At 39.1% G+C, this 16,341-nt stretch overlaps 1 long non-coding RNA gene and 1 other non-coding gene across 2 annotated transcripts in view; both read left to right on the forward strand.

Annotated features, from left to right (window-relative positions):
* Positions 1-16,341, forward strand: part of LOC124088927 (uncharacterized) — a 36,984-nt gene that overhangs the window by 15,384 nt on the left and 5,259 nt on the right. Inside the window, exon 2 of the long non-coding RNA XR_006850512.2 lies at positions 12,770-12,840. This is a non-coding gene — a long non-coding RNA (uncharacterized LOC124088927). The remainder of the gene's footprint in view (positions 1-12,769; positions 12,841-16,341) is intronic.
* LOC124088967 (small nucleolar RNA U13) lies at positions 4,641-4,741 on the forward strand. The gene has a single exon (XR_006850537.1). It is a non-coding gene; the product is annotated as a small nucleolar RNA U13 (small nucleolar RNA).

Raw genomic sequence — 16,341 nt, forward strand, 5'->3', positions numbered from 1 at the left:
TATCCCTATAGTACGTAGAGCCCTTCTTATTTTAATTTGAGATAGGGTCTAAATAGCCCAGACTGGCCTCAAACTTTTGATCCTCCTGCCTCAGCCTCCTATGTTATTGGGATGACAGGTGTGCATACCACACACAGCCAGAACAAGCCTTTTGATCTTTTATTACTCAAAGAAGCTTCATTCTTTAATTTAGCTTTCTGACTCTGTACTTCTGCCTTTAAACTTTCATAATGATTTTCTGCTCCTCCATAAGGAGAGTACACTTGGTTCTGTCACAAACACACTGAGGACCTGTGGAGCCATCCTAGGCCCTGCTGACAGGTTTTAAGTCTTAGATAATCTCATCAGCACTTCAGGTCTCACAGCATGAACCCCTTGAAGTCTGCCTGGGTGTGTACAACATGCAGATCTGGGTACTTTCCCAGCCTTCTTGGTGTAAATGTAAATGATTCTACTACCAGGAGTTTGAGACAGCTGAGTGTCTTTAGAGGCTGTGCTGTAGGAAAACCTCTGATGTCTATGAAACACTGAATGGTTCTGAGCGTCTCTAGACACTGTCTCTGGAAGTAATGATGGCTCCCTTGCTGGCAGAGTCACAGGATGGTACAGAGCATCACGTGGCAAGAGATCTGGTCTCTCTCTCCTTATAAAGTCGCCAGGATTTACTCATGATAGCTTCATCCTAAAGACTTTAGCTAATGCTAATTACCTCCCAAGGAAACCTCTCTGAATACCCTAGTTGGACTAAGGTTTTGCATCTTAATTCATGGTAGGAATTCAGTTTCAACCTGAGTTCTAGGTGACAAACTGTATTCACACCATAGCAGCTGCTGAGTATATTAAGCGGTAGTGTATATCCACTTATGCATTCTGTAACTGAGGAGATAATGACAGAAAGGATTCTGGGAACCATTAGGCTTGCTGTGAGATGGAGTCAACCCAAAATTCCATACACCATCTCACTTCCATCAATTTCTACTTTGATAATGACACCCAGTAGCATTTGGAATCTCTAGAGATTAGTATCAGTTCAGAGCCAAGTTTCAGTAATTCCTAGAACCTGGTCATTTCCCTTTCCCAATGCATATTCAGCCTGTGCAATAACCACAGATTTTGGGGAAAGGCTAAGAGGAATATTTAAAGTCTAACTTTTTGGTGGTCTAGCAAGTCCTTCCTCAGATGAGCCTAGTCTTCCCTTTACCCAATAGGCTTGGGGCTTAAGACCCATCTACAATGTGAGAATTAGTTAAAGGGCCCTGACTGCTGTCAGAGTCAGACTTCTGTTCACCATTGCCAGACACCTATCACTTGTACAAATCACGTAAGACTCTAGTAGGCCATTTACATCCTAGGGGCACCATGATCAGTGAGACAAAACCATATTCTGAAGTCCAAACCACTCTGATGCCTGCTTTGGCTCTGTGGCCCATTAACTACACTACCACTGTCTTGGTTACTTAGTGCCTCCACTAGGCTCCTGACACACCAATATCCTGTTGTTCCCTTTGCATTAATTCAGGAAGCCCATTTCGATTACTGCATTTCCTGTTCCTTGACTTGCCTTTCAAGAATAGTCACCACAGAGTGACTATTTAGGAGCACTGGAATTCTTCTCATCAAAGCATTTCTCAAACCTTGGTGAAGGGAGTATTCTTTGGACCCTACCAAAGAATATGGTTAGCTGGTTTCACATTACAAATCTACTCTAGTGCTCTGCATACCTTCCTCTTCAGTATTGGGAGTTGTTTTAGTCAGCTTCTATATCTCTGTGACCAAAATACTTGACAAGAGAAACTTAGAGGAGGGAAAGTTTATTTGGGGCTTATGGTTTCAGAGGTCTCAGTCCATAGATGACTGACTCCATTGCTCTGGGGCCAAGGTGAGGTAGCACGCATATCATGGGGGATAGACCCAGAGGAAGAAAGCTGCTCAACTCATGGTGAGTGTCAGGAATCTCAGAGAGAGCGAGAGAGAGACAAAGAGAGAAGAGCATGCCCCCAGTGACCCACTTATTCCAGCCATGGCCCACCTGCCTACAGTTATCACCAGTTAGTCCATTCAAACTAGGATGGACTGATTTGGTTACAGCTCTCATAATTGAACCATTTCATCTCTGAATATTCTTGCACTAACATAGGAGCTTTTGGGGGACACCTCATATCTGAACCATAACTGGAGTTTTGACATCTCAGCTTCTTTTAGTGCAAGACATCTTTGGGTTTCATAGCAGATTTCTAAAGCCCTTCTCTCTTCACTTGTGCACATACGTGAAACCCAGGCTCTCTGCTTAGTGCACCTATTTTGCATTCTTTGATGAGATGGTCAGTCAGGTGTAGCCATAAGAAGAAACAGAAGAGAAGCTCAGGAAAACAAAGCTTATTATACTCACAGGTCCCAGAGGCAGGAGGCGGCAGGATCACATGGGAAAGATGGCAGGATGACAGGGTGACAGTAAACAGGTGGGAGGGAGAAGAATGGGTCTTTATAGGAGAATACACAGGAAAGGCAAGGGGGATAGACAGTTTGGAACTTGCTAGTTTGAATCATTTTGGTGGCTTCAGGTGACAGGGTGGCCCCTAGTTGGCTGGCACCTGGCCTGGGATAAGGCAGTGGCATTTTGGAGTGTAGGGGCCAGATAGAGTTGACTCTGGGCTGGTTTGCATGCATATCAAAGATCCACTCCAAGCTGGGCACCTTGCTATCTCTAAGAATTGCCTAGCCCAGGACGGGGCAGTCTCCCCACAGCCAGAAAAGTTTTTTAACATGTCAAAAAGTCATAACAGGGCTGTATTTCTAATACAGCACCCATATTAATGAATTCAGCCAAGGCCAAATTATATTCTTTCATCCATTCTCATACGGACTCCCTGGATTTATTTGTTTATTTATCTATTTATTTAATTTTATTTTTATTGTTATTTATTTTATTTTGTTTTATTTTTGGTATCAGGAATTGAACCCAGAGGTACTTAACCACTGAGCCACATTCCCACTCCCCTTTTTATTGTATATTTTGAGGCAGGGTCTGGCTAAGTTGCTTAGAGCCTCACTAAGTTGCTGAGGCTGGCTTCAAATTTGCATCCTCCTGCCTTAGCCTTCTGAGTTGCTGGGATTATAGGGGTACAACATTGCACCCAGGCTTCCCTGGATTTTCGTCAGTGTAAACAGGTATTTCAGGGATCTTGATGTAAGGTAAAGAGAATCATTTGCATTATACTTTTCAGCTAGTATAAAATTATGACAAAATAAAAAGGGAAATAATGCATACATTGACCAACTCTCAATGTTTTTGGTGTTGCCTTCTCATGGGTCACGCTGGGGTCCAAGGTAATGCTAGGTTCCAGGAAGACCAGCTGTCCCCCACAAGGCACTACCTCTAGGAAGGTCTTTACAGGTTCTGCAGTAAGGAAGACTAACCACAGATAGAGAAAAAGGGTCACTTTTATTTTTCTAATTAATTAATTAATTAATTTTTTGGTGAAGTAGGATCAGCAATACTCAGGGTTAAAGATCTTCAGCTTCATTGGTATTTATTCCAATGTTCCCATCCTAAGATTTTGGGTCTCTTACCCAATTGCTGTGTTGTTGTCATTATTATTATTATTATTATATTATCACAAAAGACCCTATTAGGTTGTAAGTTTTATTTGCATGAAAATTCAGTTCCTTTAAGGTTTGGGTTATCAGAAATCTTGACCCTGAAGTATAAAAGGTAAGAATTTCTTTTAGGGCAATAATTTAATTTTTTGGTCCCTTTCCCAGTTGGAGGATGGGAATTTAAATCTCTGAGCTCATCATTTTCTTTCTCCAAACTTTCCCCATACGTAGAAGCAACTGACATTTCTCATTATATTCCTATTTCTACCAAAATATTTCTATGGCAGCCAATGTTTGGTTACCCAAAGTCTCTCCTTCCATAAACATTTATCACAGGGGACTACAGGTGAGAATTTAAGTAATCGTTTACCACAGAGATAAGCACTTATGCAGTTAAATTTAATCAGATTCAGAGAACAAGATCTGGAGTCTCATCCTTAAGAGTTTGCCCTGAAACCACAGCCAGTACCAGTAAATGTCTCCATCAGGGAAGCAGAACCACTCTGAACGATGAGATAAGGAATTTATTATGGGATAATACCTTACATAATTGTGGTAGGAACTGGGGAAGTGAAGGGCAGGAGAGCAGTCTGAGCATCAGAAAAGGAACCACCAATGTGGGAAGTCAAACACTTCTAGCCACTAACAGGGCACTACGATGGGAAAGCTCTGGAGGGTCTGTGTGGCCGCCACCTCCATGGGTCCATTACCAAGTATCTGGTGGTAGGTCTGGGGCCACTTGTGGAAAACTGGGTCAACAACTTGAAAGTTTCTGGACACTAATCAGGGAGCACAGCTAGGAGATGCTCATCAATGCTTCTGTCATCTCATCTAACCACAATGACCTTCAGGGAATAATACTTGCTGCTTCATTTCTGCCTTCCAGATTATATGCAAATTCCTCTTTTGGCGAAGTCTAACCTGAAATCATTCAGGGGAGGGGGTTCTGGGAAACATAGTTCCACTTAACCAAATTCACTTTTACAAAGCACAGTAATGGATCCTGGACTGTGAGAAAAACAACCTGTGAAAAACACAGAGGGATCTTCTTGTGGCTCATAAATGTGCTGGTTGGGTTTCCACGCTATTGTGGGAGAGGTTTCTGTCAAACCCTATAATGATGTCAGTTCATTGCCCTCAGGTATAGAAGGAAATTGGGATGATTTTTAAATGGACTATCTGTTAGATGATTAAAAGGGATTAACATTAATTTTTATGTTTGATAATAGCATTGTGGAGAATGTCCACAGTGTAAGAGAATGTCATTATTAGAAGTTAATAAGCTTAGGCCTGGTACAGTGGCGCACACCTATAATCCCAGCTATTTGGGAGGCAGACGCCAGAGGATTACAAATTCAAGGCCAGCCTCAGCAACTTATGGAGGCCCTAAGCAAAAAGTAAGACCCTGTCTCAAAAAATAAAAAAAGCTGGATTTGATTCCCCGGTACCCCTCCAAAAATAAATTATGTTTAAAAATTTAGGGATGAACTTTTGAATGAGATAGCGTTTGTTTATTGGCATTACCTAATAGTTTACCATGGCAAAATGTTAACAATTGTTGAATCTAGGTGGTAGATCTGCAAATTTCCACTTTTCTCTGAATTAAAAAAAATAATAAACTAATAGGGAAAATAAAGGCTTCTCCTCTGGGCCCTCTCCCCCATTGTCCCTAGAAGGATGGCCATGTTAATATTTTCATTCTCCTAGCCCCCAGTTGTAGCTCTGAGGCATTTATCACACCACACTGTATTTCTTTTTCTGGGCCTCTTTTCCCCTCTAAAATTTGCAGTCCCTAAAAGACAAAGATGCTCTCTTCAGGTCTAACTCCTCAGCACTTATTCCTGTACCTGCACAGTGCAGGTGACCCAGGTCAACTCCTTCAGTCAAGAACAGAAGAAAGTCACATTTAGGGAATTTTCTTCAGGGCTACCACCCATCCAGAGTGAAGTTTGGGGGTTTTCAATATTTGGTTTTGAATTTCAAAAGTAATATATGCAAAGTAAAATAATTTGGAATCAAAGTAAAAGATGAAATTACTATTTGATTCTAGTCATATATGTATTCTAATTAAAGTCAAGAGTTTACCCTGGGCTGGGTGCGGTAGTCTGTGGCTCTAATCCCAGCAGTTTGGGAGGCTGAGGCAGAAGGATCCTGAGTTCAAGATCAGCCTCAGCAATATAGTAAGGCCTTAAGCAACTCAGCCAGACCGTGTCTCTAAATAAAATATTAAAAAAACAAAACAAAACAAAACAAAAAAACAGACTGGGGATGTGGCTCAGTGGTTAAGCACGCCTGGGTTCAATTTCCAGTACAAAAAAAAAAAAAAAAAAACAAAAGAAAAGAAAAGAGTTTTGCCTGTCTTTCTAGAGCTATTTCTATGCAGTTAGAAACACATAGGTGTATATGCATGCACACATACACACAGTGACTTCCTTTTTCTGAGATTGCTGAGGATTGAGCCCGGGCCCTCAGGCTTGCTAAGCATATGCTTTACTACTGAGCTAGACCCCAAGCTCCACCCTTTTACCCTAATAATGATATATCATAGAATCTACCCCATCAGTGCATACATAGATCTGCATCCTTCTCTGCACAGGCTACCTAGTAATCCAATATATGGATGTGCATTAGGTTATTTAATCACTAATTTTGGATGAGCATGAAGGTGGAGGAGCAGTTTCCACAAAACCAGTAGCCCAGACAAAAAGGGATTTGGCAACTCCAGTGATCAGAGGAGTATTTATAGCTCAGCCTTGAACTGTGAGTTTGAAGTCAGGGTAACCAGGTAAGGAAGGGACTTCGCCCAATATCTCAGCTTCAACATCTTCAGACTTCCACTGTTCAAGGAAGAAAATAAGGAGCGAGGAGGAGAAAGATCCAAGAGTGAAATTGAGTCACACCAACCAACCAACACGAGACCCTGTGAGCCCCTGAGCTGTGTGCACTAGGATTCCCTCCCATGGCGTCAACATGGTCCCCTCATCCAGAAGCAGCGCACTTTCTGCGAACAACCATGGCCTCCAGGGAACAAGCGAAAGTGATAAGAGCAAGGGCTGGGTTCATCTTGAAGGAGAAAGTCCCACTGGTTTCCCGGTGACAACAGAAAGTTACACAAGCAAATGTCGATGAAATATCACTAATGTTTCTAGGGCAGGCTGGTGTCGTCACTGGTGCAGCCACCCCTTTCGCTTTCCTCATCATTTCTCAAGCACAAAAGCAGGCCCCTTTGGCCCTGGAGCCCTCCCTCCTTTCTGAGAGTCCTCATCCAGGCCAATTATCCAATCTCATCTCCTCTAATTCCTAATACCCATCTGTGTCCCGCTCAGACTGTCACTGGGTTGATAAAAAGACGATGGACTCATGGAGGCTATAAAAATTGGCTGTAATGTTTTGATTGGCATGAGCTCATCAATGTTGATTTACCTTCACTGCCGTGTGAGATGTGTGTTTGTGACCCTGACTACTGATGACAGCAAGTTTCCTTGCAAACAAAGTAAATAGTAATGAGTTTATATGCACATTTTATAGAAATCTAAGGAGTGCTAATCCAACAAATACGTTTTGGAGGCAAAGTGAGAACTTAAGTTGGCAATTTCAAGGTGGGATTCTTGAAATAATGTAACATTGGGATTTCCTGTACTGCCAGGAAATCCCAATGTTCCATTATTTGAATGCTACTCAACATTTATTGGCTTTTTTTAGTATTTGAACATTTGCTATGGGTTACAGTCGTTTGCAAATACTTCAACAGAACAAATGCAGAGAGGAGATGAGAGTACTTGTACAATGAAGTGAAATCAGAAAGTGATCTAAAGTCTGAATTTTCAGAAGTGTTATCAATTTCAACAGTAAAACCAGAGTCAGGACATGCTTTGTAAAAGGAAATGAGCCTGCGTGAAGCAACATGTATTCTAATGCCCAACTTGATGCTTTTGTATGTATTTTTAGTAACTCAACTGATGTCAATGAAAATGAAAAAAATTCTTTTACATTGGGAGTATCTGTTGTGAAACAAAGATTAAGACTACTAGACAGGACCATTGCTGCTTTGTGTGTTTACATTTTTCATTTGAAGAATACTTTTTTTTTTTAACCAGCTGTTTAATTTATTTAAGATTACTTGTTCAAAAACTTACACATATAACCAACTTACACAGACCTTCTTTATCACTTACTTAAACCCTCTTAATTACTTAATCACATAGACTCTCTTATCCAGAAACACATTTTCCCTCTATTAAATCCATACCTAGAACCTTTTATTTTTTCTTTTCCATCTGTTAACCTCCTTTTTTGTTTACATTTTGAAACAATATTTATAAATTTTTGAATTTAAGCAGATTATTTTATAGACATCAACATTTTATTAGGGTCTTTTTGAACACCTAGAAAAACTTATAAGCTTAATTTTAAAGACATCTTTACTTTTATCTGTTTACCCAATTTAAATGAACCATTTGAATCACGTGAATCAAAGATATTTGGATCCATTTTTAAAAAATTTTTTATGAGCACTCCTCATCTGTCAATTGTCATATCACTGCATAATATACGGACATACACACAGACATTCAGACATACAACACATAACACAAGTGTAACACATAACACAATAGTAAAGGCCTTGTAACTTTTCTCAGGTAAAATCTACATTGCAATGTTTAAAAACTCCACAGTTGATCAAAAACAGAACTTATCAGAAAAACATTAACTTGTCTGTAGGATCAAAATCATGCTCAAAAAATACAGAATCTAAGAAAAAGCAAAAGTCCTAAAAAATTGACCAGCCATTAATTAGTAAATGCCATACAATTTACTCTTTGGTTTGGTCTAGTTTGAGTTCCGGTAAAAAGACACTTTTACTCTTTTTTTTTTCCTTGGGCCTCAGATCTGTCTCCTACTGAGCTCCAGGCTTCTTCTATTTGCAATTCAACTTAAATCCTGCCTGAGGTCTGGAAGGAGCAAAGAAAAACTGGAATTCTGAGGAGAAGCCTCGTGCCTAAGGCATTTTAACCTTAAGTCACAATTTTTAGGTTTGGATGTTGAAAATTATGATACAAGTTTAGGATACAATTTACAAAATTTCTTACCTTTACATCTTCCTACACTAGAAAAACTTGCTCACACAAAACTGAAAATGGGATCTCTACCATCAGAAGAAATTTCTTTAGGATCAATAAGCCACTTCCTTTGTTCTGAAGTTCCTAAAGTAATATTAAGTTACATTAAATCACCTGAAAAAAGTTTTAAAAGAGAACCACATACTACCATGTATATCCAAAATTAAGCTTTAAAAATTTCCAAGACTGTTGCTATTTAATGTTATTTTAATAAGCCATACCAAAGTTTCATTCAACACTTTTTTCCTAAATCCTACACACTGAGAGAAAGAGATACCATATCATAATTTACTATCTTTGTCCAAATTAATGCACTGGTATACCTAGTGAAATCTTCTCAGGCTACCCAGTTCAAAAATTGATGAAAAAATAAAACTAAATGATTGGGAGTTACTTGCCAACTTGGAAGTAGAGTTGTTAATTTTCCATCCTAAGTATTTAAGTTTTCTAGCATGAACTATCTGAAATCACAAACTAAACAATTACCTAAACCCAACTTTTAACTGCAAGATTATGCAATGCTTCAAACTCATTTAGATACCAGATTGTTACAATGAAACATCATCTTTTAGACACACATTTAGCCTAGATTATCCAAGAAACAATTTATAATAACCTTTAAAACAGACCAGATAAGAGAAAATCTCCCCAGGTTTTGAACTCCCATTTAATTATGACTCCTATCAGTGGCACCATAGATTTCCCCATGAGTGGACCAGATGTTCTCACATAGGGGCAACTATAGATGTAAAATCAAGGGTCTTGGTGTGGCGACTTTACTGCATTTAGTGTCCCCTTCTTTTTAAGTAGTAGACAGAGATGGAGCAATCCTTACAGTGCAGGGAAGAAATGAGGAGGTTCCCCAAAGCAAAATGGCTTTGGCAGCTGCTGGAAGACCCTCATTATCTCCTTTTACTTACAGGATTAGCTCCTTTGGTTAGGTCCAATCCTGGCAATCTGGCATATCTCCTAACTTTCCAGTAGAGTCAGTTTTTATCTGCCTTAGGTCTTGAAGGGAGAAGGGGTTATGTACTTTGATCGGCCCGAGTTCTCCTCCTGGCATTTCCTGGAGAGGTAATATATTTGGTTTGCCTGTTGGAGCAGATGCAGAGAGGCCAACAGATGGAGATTTTGTGGGTCCTCCTGATTTTTCCTCAGTGAGTCCCCAAGATTTTTTTCTCTTCATGGCAGACATCATAAACTGTTGGCATAATTTAGGATTTTCCCTTAGAGCAAAGAAAATCTTAACATAGGGCACCTCACACAATTTCCTTTTTTTGTAAATTTTATCAAGCTATAAAATTGTATTAAAATTGATACTTCCCTCTGGTGGCCAGGTTTCTCCATCAGAGAGTTTGTATTGAGGCCAGACCAAGAAAATTAGGCGCTTTTTCTTGAGCGTCTGAGGGTCAAATCTATCCCACTTTTTCAATATGCAGGCTAGTGGTGCACCTGGCATATTGGAGAGAGAAGCTCCCACCATGGTGTAGAAGAATCTCGGTCTGGGACCTCCAATATGTTACCACTGTTGGCCGGTGACGAGTCCTTGCTTCTCCAATGTTGAAGAATAACACCAGAGAAGCATGCCAAGGCAAGGGCAGAGTAGAAATTAAAAGTTTATTAAAGGACAGCAGAAAAAACTTCTCCCGGAGGAAGAAGGGGACCCAAGAGTTGGAATCCCGAAGAATACTGTTTTAAGGGATGGGGATGTAGCTCAGGGAGTAGCAAAGCATGTGCTCATCATGCCGAACTGGGTGGGGTTGAACTAGTTTCAATGCCCAGTACACACCCTCCCCCAAAAGCCAACATTTTTGCCATGTCCCCCCTTTTTTTTCACTTTAAAAAAACGGGGATGTGGCTCAAGCGGTAGTGCGCTTGCCTGGCAAGCGTGCGGCCTGGGTTCCATCCTCAGCACCACATACAAAGATGTTGGTCCGCCGGAAAAAAAAAAAACAAAACTAAAAATAAATAAATAAATATTAAAATTCTCTCTCTCTCTCTCTCTTTTAAAAAATATAAAAAATTAAAAGATTGTATTGTATAAATGATATTTTGAAGTATATATACATTATGAAACAACTAAATCTACACGCTTTCAATATATACCATTTCTATATCAATTACAACTCCATGAAGCTGAAAACAAATATTTTAAAAATTATTTGTTTAATTTCTATTATGACAATTATTTTTTTAAAGATAGAGAGAAAAGAGAGAGAGAGAGAGAGAGAATATTTTTTAATATTTATTTTTCAGTTTTCGGTAGACACAACATCTTTATTTAATTTTATGTGGTGCTGAGGATGGAACCCAGCACCCCACGAATGCCAGGCGAGCACGTTACCGCTTGAGCCACATCCCCAGCCCCAAATATGACAATTATTATGGAACAATTTCTATGGTTCAAGTAATAATTTTAATAGCCAATACTTATGGAGGGATTCCTTTAGTATACCTTTCACACAAACCCCAAGATGTAGACATTTTTATTGTGTCCATACTCCAGATGAAAAGAAAGAACTGTAGTAACTAATTCCACATCATAGAGCCCGTAAGTGGTGGGCCTGGAACTTGGTCCCAGGCGGTCTGGCTTTGGTATTTGAGCTCCGAGGCCTGTCTCCAAAACAGGCTTTCTTTCTGATATCTGTAATGCTAGGGATTGAGTTATCAAAGCAAGGTGTGAGATCAGCCACTGGGGAATGGCACAAATGTGTACACAAAATGTTGTGGGTGTTTCTCATTAGAGTGCTTATTTCACTGGAAGTGTTGACTAGAACCCAGATGTCTCAATAGAAGTCCTGCTTACTGTAAAAACAGAAACAAAACAAAAAAACTAATAGTTTGGATACTCTGCCATAGATCTCTTTATGCATATTTGTAAATAAATTACGTACAGGTAAATAATGTCGAGTAGGATCCTATCATTTTCCACCTTAAATTTGCTTTTACAATCAGTCCAGTGTCTCAAGTTAAGCCCATCCCTCCCTTGCCACTAAATAAGCCATGGGGGTATTTGAGTAAACTTTATTTCACTGGAGATTTAACACAGAGGGGCTTTTACCACTGTGTCATGTCCCCAGCTCTTTCTTTCTTTTTTAAAATATTTTTCAGCTGTAGATGGACACAATACCTTTATGTTTTTTATTTATTTTTAATCAAACTCAGTGCCTCACACATGATAGGCAAGCACTCTACCACTGAGCCACAACTGCAGCCCTTAGCTCTTTTTATTTTTTTATTTTGAGACAGAGTCCACTAATTTGCTTAGGGCCTCCCTAAGTTGCTGAGGCTGGCCTTGAACTTGGGGTCCTCCTGCCTCAGCCCCCGAAGTCACTGGGATTATAAGCATGCACCACCGTGCCCGGCTTTTTGCTGTGCCTTTCAAGCTTACCTAATTTGGGTCCTCTCACTTTTCCACCCCCAGTTGGCTTCACTCTCCCACCACTTTCCAGCAACATCAGCCTTCTTTCAGTTCCTCAGATTCACCACACCCTGTCTTGACCCCAGGTCTTTGTCCCTGTTCTTCACTGTGCTCAGAGCACCCTTCTCCAATGGCTTTTCTGGTTAACCCTTACCCACCTTTAAATTAAATGTGAGCTCCTCTTACAGGCTTTTCTTAGACCACCCTCCTCCCTGCTGCTGCCATCAAATATAAATTAGGTTCCCAGCCTGCTCTGCCATCTTTTCTATTCCTTCATGGTCCTTATCATTGTTTGTAGTTATATAATTACTCATGTACACACCGGTTTGATGACTATTGCTCTGACTACATTGTAAGGGCAAGGAGTGTGCCTGCTTTTTTTTTTTTTTTAAACCACTGTGTTGTCTGTACTCTTAGACTGATGTTTGGTACAAAGTTGGCCCTCACTAAGCACTGGTGATAGATACTGTAACCATCAGGAAATTAAGTTCAGCACAATTGTTCTTAGTGAATATGTGACAGCTTTCAGGATCACCAAGTTTTTTGTATTGATCACAAACTTCTTCCAGAATTCTACCTGAAGTCAGCATTGTCATTTATTGTTTCTGAAATCTACCTTTCTTTTTCACAGGTCTATTTAAATCTGAAACTGATCCTCAATGGTTGGGGATGGAGGGAAGATATGCAGAGGAAACCTAAGAGGTATGGCCGCCCAAGACAGTGTATGGACCTTATTTGTTTTAGTTTGGGGTAAAAATAAAGAGAGAACATCACATTTATTTCTATAGACATTAAGAAGACAGGAAGAGAACATTACAAAAACTTTATATCGATTAAAAAAATTTTTTTGGTACTGCAGAGTGAACACAGGAGTGCTCTACTACTGAGGTCTAATTTTATATTTTGAGACAGGGTTCCTCTAAGTTGTCAAGGCTGGGCTTGAACTTGAGGGACCTCCTGCTTCAACTTCCCAAGTGGGTGGGATTACCAGTGTGCATCACCACATCCAGTTATATCAATGAAAATTTAACAACTTAGATGAAATGGACAAATACCTTGAAAAGTGGAAATGACCATACTGACTTATGATGAAATATCTTAATAGTCCTATATCAATTAAACTATTTATTTTAGTAAATAGCTATTTGAGATTTGTAATTGAAAAATCTTCCCTTAAGGCCCAGATGGATTCATCATTAAAAAAAAAAAGTTTTAACAAATTGAACCAAAAGCTACATGTAAAAAGGATCATATATGACATTTCAAAGTGGGTTTAACCTAGGAACACAAGATTGGTTTAACATTTGAAAATCAGTTAATGCAATTCACCTTGTTAATACAATCAAGGGGGAAACTAAATGATTATCTCAACAGATGCATAAAAAGCATTTAACAAAAATCAAAACCAAAATTTACCAAAAAAGAAAAAAAAAGAAAGAAAGAAAGAAACCCAAACTCTACCTAAGACTTTTTTTCCGTTATTCATTCTGTAGCATTACTTCCGTGCTTTCCATGGTGCATCAAGTTTCTTTCTCCGTGGTCAACCAAAAAGTGTCAACTCTCAGTCTTAAATAGCAATTCAAGGTCCTAACGGGCTTAGCACTGTTCTAGGAACTGAGAATGCACTTGTGGATGAGCAGACGTGGTCCTTACCTTGCAGAATTCATGTTCTTGGAAATGGACTTAATTTTACTAAGGGTTCCAGGAAGATTCCTTTCACTTTCATCCTACCCATTCCACTTTCAATAAACTGGTGTGTGAAATCTTCTCCCCTTTCTTTCCCAAATACTCCAAATTTCTTACAGATTAGAGTGAATAATGAGTACACCTACAAATTCTTTTGGTAATTTATCTAGACTCCTGGAAAATACTGAGGCTCATTTATTATCTTGGGGTATCTTGGGCACATTTTGAAGCAGGTACTGGGAATTGAGCCCAGGGGTCTTTACCACTGAGCTATATCCACAGCCTCTTTTTTTCTTTTTAATATATTTAGTTGTAGATGACCAAAATACCTTTTTTTTTTTTTTTGGTGCTGGGGAATCTAACCCAGTGCCTCATGCGTGCTAGGCAAGCACTGTACCACTGAGCCACAACCCCAGCCCTTGAGCCACAACCCTGGCCATAATCCTGGCCCTACAGCCTCTTTTTTTATTATTGTTTTTCATTTTGAGACAGGATTCACTGAATTTCTGAGGGTCTCGCTAAGTTGCTGAGGCTAGCCTTGAACTTGCAATCCTCCTGTCTCAGCCTCCTGAGTCACTGGGACTACAAGTGTGGGCCACTGTACTGGCCTTAAGTTCACATTTAATTTCATTCTCTTTAGTGGATCACTAAACAGGAGTTTTCAATATTAGTTATTTCAAGATTGTATAATCATCACTGCAATCTAAATTTAGAACATTTTTAAGGGCACACTTAAAGAAATCCTGTACTTATCAGTAGTCAATCCAAAACACTTATAAAATGTCTTTATGATTGTCCTTAGCTGTTTTTCTCCCCACTTCCACCCGACAAACCTAATTTAGGGTTTCACTCATGCTTGGTAAGTGCTGTACCACTAAGCTGCGTCTCCAGCTCTTCTTAGCTGGTTTTCTGAAGTCTCAGTTTGAAGAAGGCTGCAGCTTCCCTAGAATGCGCCTATGACTTGCGCATACATTCTCTGATACTTACCTTTGAATTTGCCCTTCTGTTTGCCTCTCTTTGCTTGCAGGATTACCTTGAATGGACCACTCTCCCCTAATCAGGTAGTAGGCTGCCTACTCAGAGCTCCAGCTCCTGGCTGGGGGGAGACAATTGGGCTCTGCTTGTCCTAAGGGAGCTCTTTTCTTCTACACTTTTCAGTTAAATGAGCCAATAAATTCCCTTTAAGCCACTTTGAGTTGGATTTTTGGTTAAAGTGATATGGCACCCTACTTAGGATTCATTTGTCCTTTGTGTGTGTGTGTGTGTGTGTGTGTGTGGTTCTGGGGGCAGAACCCAGACCTTATGCACGCCAAGCAAGCACCCTACTACTAAGCTACCCCTGCAACCTACTTGACAATTTCAAGATAGCTTTAATGAGTTTTACCATATGCCATGTGATCCATCCAATTAAATTGTACATACAAAATGACTTTTAGTTTATTTACAGTTGTGTAAACATCACCACGATAAATTTTATAACATTTTCACAACCCCCTGAGAAAACCATCTGCCTGTTAGCATCACTCTCCATTTCTACCCACGTTGGACCATGTTGGACTCATGACTTCCAGAACTATAAGATAATAAAGTTGTATTGTTTTAAGTCACTACAATAGCAAGAGGAAATAAATAGTGCTTATTTGACATTTGCATATCTTTTTTTGAGAAATGCCTATACAAATATTTGCCTGTTTTACAATTGGATTATGTTACCTTTTTATTGTTGAGGTATTAGAGTACTTTATATATTCTGGATGTAAGCTCTTTATTATATATATGATTAGCAAATATTTTCCACATTCCTTAAGTTGTTTTTCACTTTTTTGACATGTCTTTAGAAGAACAAAAGTATGTAATTCTGATGAAGATCAATTTATTCCTTTTTATTTTGTTGTTTGTGCTTTTGATGTCATATCTAAGAAGGCTTTCCCTGACATAAATAATAAAGATTTATTCCTATGCTCTATTCTAAGAAGTTTATAGTTTTAGCCACAGTGCACACCTGCAATCCCAGCAACTTGGGACACGAGGCACAAGGATCTTAAGTTCCAGGCAAGCCTCAGCAACTTAGTAAAATCCTATCTCAAAATAAAAAGTAAAAAGTACTGGGGATGTAGCTCAGTGGTAAAGTGTCCCTGAGTTCAATCCCCAGTACCAAAAACAACAACAAAAAAAGAATTTATAATTTAAACTTTTACATTTAGTGCTATAATTCAGTTTAGTTAATTTTTGTATTTAGTATAAGGAAGGGGTCCAACTTCATTCTTTTGCTTGTGGATTTTTTACTTGTCCTAGCATTCTTTATTCAAAAGACTCTTCTTTCCACATTGAATTATCTTAGAACCCTTGTTGAAAGTCAATTGACCTTAAAGATAATAGTTTATTTATTTATTTATTTATTTTTAATTTTTATTTATTTTTATTGTTTAATTTTTGGCGGTTTATTTCTGGATTCTCTGATAGTTCCATTGATCTATATATCCATTCTTATGCCAGTATCACAGTCTTCATTACTGT

This window comes from Marmota monax, unplaced genomic scaffold, assembly GCF_021218885.2.
Source record: "Marmota monax isolate L192 unplaced genomic scaffold, Marmota_monax_Labrador192_F-V1.1 WCK01_AAM20220418_F8-fsc00081, whole genome shotgun sequence".
Classification (NCBI taxonomy): Eukaryota; Metazoa; Chordata; class Mammalia; order Rodentia; family Sciuridae; genus Marmota; species Marmota monax.